Below are 4,316 nucleotides of genomic sequence, written 5' to 3' on the forward strand. Positions count from 1 at the left end.
CAAGGAATCTTCACTCCATACATTTTATATACTTTATCTATGTTATTGTGATTTCTCTTAACTTAAATAAATATCCACTTCATTTATCAACAATATTGTACAATTCATTTGAAAATAACATCTGGGTCGCAACAATAATATATTTTACTATGTTATAATTTATTTATAATTTATAATTTATAAATAATTACAAATAATATAAATAATTAAATAAATTATATAAATAATTTATTTATTTATAAGTTATAATTTGTTTAATTAAAATAGTATTAAACGATTTTCATTTAGGTATAAGTTATATTTTAATATTAAAGAATCTCGATTATGGACGAAATAAGTGTTATATTTTTATTTATTTTTTATTTTTTTTTGGGGAGAGCATAAATTATATTCTCGGTTGCGCCAAATTTTTAAATACAGACCTGTGAGTAATTTATCAATTTCAATGCATATTTTTAATTATTATTATTATTAATCACTTTATTTAACTTTATTCATTTATTGTAATTACTTTTAAATTTGTATTCAAATTATTATTATATTATAAATTAATATACATATATACCTTTCTCTCCATACATATCTGGACTAATGATATTATTCCAAATATAATCCTTCTTCCTTGTATCTTTAAATTCAGAATAGGTCATGTCCTTTATTATTGGATTATTTTTTACAGTCATTATTAATTTTTCTACATTATCTTTTTTTGAGAAAGACATAATAATTTATTATGTTTATAATAACTGTTTGTTGTATCACACTGTACACTGTATCGCTGTACACGTTAATCACAACATTAATCACAAATCAGTTATCACTAAAGACCGGATTTATATTTTTATTATATTCTCTTAAAAATCTTAAAGATATGTAAAAATATTCGAAATTATTCAAAAATAATCAACAAACATCATATATGGTTTAATATGCATTTTTAAAAAATTTTTTTTTTTTTACAACATTCTTTTAATCATGAGGTATATACGAAGTTGCGTATTATAATAGAATACTATTGTACTTCAGTAAGAGTAGGAATATAGTAAAAATATTACAGTATATTTTATAGCAGGGATCGCCAACGTTTTCAAAAAAGTAAGCTACATTTGACATTTAAGTCCATTGATTGACATCCAGGAAAATTTAGGTCTTTAATCTTTAAATCTAATATTCCCCTTATCCAATTAATCTGATTATTTTACGCGATTGACCGATAGTGGTAAAATTAAATTTTACAACGATCAACTGATTGGCAATCTCTGGCCTACAGTATTAAAATTTAAAAAACAATATTCTTTTGGTATATTTTAATGAAATGTTGTATTAACACTATTGGCACAATATTAAAAATAACAAATAATCATATATATATATTAAAATATAAAAAAACAAAAAAAAATTGGTTAACAAAAGTTAATCCTTAAATAATAATAATTTAATACAAGATATAAAATATCAATATAGGTATATATATGTATAAAAATAAACAATATTTCTTTGGTGCATACAAAGGTAAATATTTACTTTCTGAAGAATAAAAAAGAAACTTGAAATACTATTTAAATTTTATTATATGAATTAACAATAATATATTTTACATATCTGTACTCATGTTAGTTCTTCTATCGCTTAAAATTTGTCTATAAAGACTAAATGAACCTTCAACATCAATAGATATTAGAGGTGCAAACTTTATGTCAACAACTATATTAGGTTTAAAATATTCTGGGAGATCTTCATTATTTCAACATAAAATTTTTCCAACTTTTGCTAACATTTGGTAACCTCGATTTCAATAGTGCAGTCGAAGATGTATTTAAATTATATTAATTAGATGTAAGACTTTAACTTTTTACATTTATTTTAACATTCAAAGTGTTTAATAAATTTTAACATAGAATGACGTGAAGTTACTTTCAGTTCCGTGACTAGATCTCATCTCCATTGTGATCATTTCGATCCCTCTTTTATATTGCTCGATTGGCTGCATCCGAGTTGCGGTCAGAGATGATTTTTGAGATAAGGACATATAACAGTTGCGGTCACGCGAATTGTAGGTAATATCCTAGTTGCGGTCATTATACATATTACTTATCTGTAAGGTTTGTAAATAAAATAAATAAAATTGTAGCGTACATATAACTTTTGTATGGGGGGGGAGGGAGAGATCAATTGCAAACAAATTATTATGGAAGAAAAATTCCTAAACCAAAGGACTTACACATTCAAAATAATAAATTATAAAATATATATATATATATATTGAATGTGTCAAAATAATAATTTACAATAAATCTTTGAAATATTTTTTTGTTTCCTTATAATTTCCTTACATTAAGAATACTATTTTATATAATTTTTAAATGACCTATGGGGGGGGGGATCTAACCCCCCCCATCGCCCCTTGTATACGTCCCTGCAATAGTAGTATAATCATGAACTAGATGATCACCAATCAATGGTACGAAAAAAGGTTAGTTACAGTGTTAAACGTAAAGCAGTGGAGCAGTTGAGCGAGCGTCCCTCCAAAATTTTTTATTTTGAGAAGTCAAGTACAGTACTCAGTGTACTGAGGTCAAATGGCGTTACATTAATTAGAAAAAATATACACACTGCAAGAATGAATGTTCACCCGAAGTTGCCGCGTGACTTTTCACAATTACTACTGTGATTTCAAATCTACACAATAAAAATAATGTGGACAGTACTAAGTCCTTAATCTGTTCATAAAATGTAAAAGAAAATGTTGAAACGTTTTTGTAAATAAAATAGCATGGTATATACCATATATACTAGATATATATTTTGAGTGACCGCAACTAGTATATAACCTTTTTGTTGAGTGACCGCAAATAGTACGTAATTTTTGATTTTGACCGCAACTAGTTACACCGGCTCAATTGACGTCATTGAACTTGTTATTCTGTGATTTTCAGGAAATGTAGGCTCATGTTTCTGTGGACTTTGCACCTGCTGTTTTGTGTATCGTTGCCCTTGTAATACCCACATTTATAATTCATATTATTCCTGATTTAATTCGTATATTCTTATTACACAGTTTTTCTTGTTATATAGACCAGCATTTAATTATTATAATGAAAGGATATAATATTACATTGTCTTTACATTGTCTTTTAGTTTTGTTTTAAATTTAAATATATCGATTATTACATGATCATACATAACCGTATTAAAATATATCAATTATTTTAAAGATCTTCTTCTTTACTAAAGGCCTTGCTTTGTCGTTGCAAATTTGGCTTTCCATTCTTCTCTATTAGAAGCCAATCTTTTCATTTCTGTATATCGACTACAACCAGCTTGTATTATAATTTCTTCTATGTATGCTTTCCTCGGTTTGCCTCTTCCTTTATAACCATTTATTCGTCCCTCAAATATGTTTGTCATAAACAAATTATGCCTAAGTAGATGACCGAACATTTTTCCACTTCTTTATTTTATGGTGTTTAATAAGATTCTTTTTTCTCCTACTTGGTCTAATACATCTACGTTACTTTTCCTTTCTGTCCAGCTGATTTTTAACAGTCTTCTCCATATCCACATTTCTATGGCTTCTAACTTCTTTTTGTCTTGTCCATTAATAGTCCATGTTTCACAACCGTACAATAGTACACTCCACACATAACATTTGACAAAGTTTTTCCTCATATTTATATTTAGTTTTTTGTTTGTAAGTAACTGTCGTTTTTTGTGTAAATGCTCTCTTTGCCATAGCTATTCTTTGTCTGATTTCTATTGAGCATTTACCATCGCTTGTAATCGTACTTCCTAGATACTTAAATTGTTGGACTTGTTCTACTAAATGATTATTCACTTCCACTTTCACTACTGGGATTTCTTTTGCTTTAGCCACCACCATTGTTTTTGTTTTTTTTCGCATTAATTTTCATTTGGTATTCCTGTAGTATTTTTGTCAGGGTGGTTAAAGATTTTTGCATGTCTTTTTCTGATTCAGATACTAAAGCAATATCGTCAGCAAATCGTATGCAGCGGATCTTTTCTCCATTTATGTTTATTCCATTAGAGTTTCTTTTATACTTGTCCATGATTTTTTCCACGAATATATTGAATAAGTAGGGAGATAAGGAACAGCCTTGTCTTACCCCTCTTTTGATTTTTGCTGTAGTACTATGTTCTCCTACCACTATTAAGGTCTCCTGTTCTTTGTATAGTAACATTATTATTCGTCTATCCCTCCAGTCTATTCGTGTTTTCATCATAGAGTTCATCAATAGTGCCCAGTTGACAGTGTCAAAGGCTTTCTCTAAGTCAATGAAAGTTATAAATGTATTTCT

This window comes from Sipha flava, unplaced genomic scaffold, assembly GCF_003268045.1.
Source record: "Sipha flava isolate LNK unplaced genomic scaffold, YSA_version1 300_pilon_pilon, whole genome shotgun sequence".
Taxonomy (NCBI): domain Eukaryota; kingdom Metazoa; phylum Arthropoda; class Insecta; order Hemiptera; family Aphididae; genus Sipha; species Sipha flava.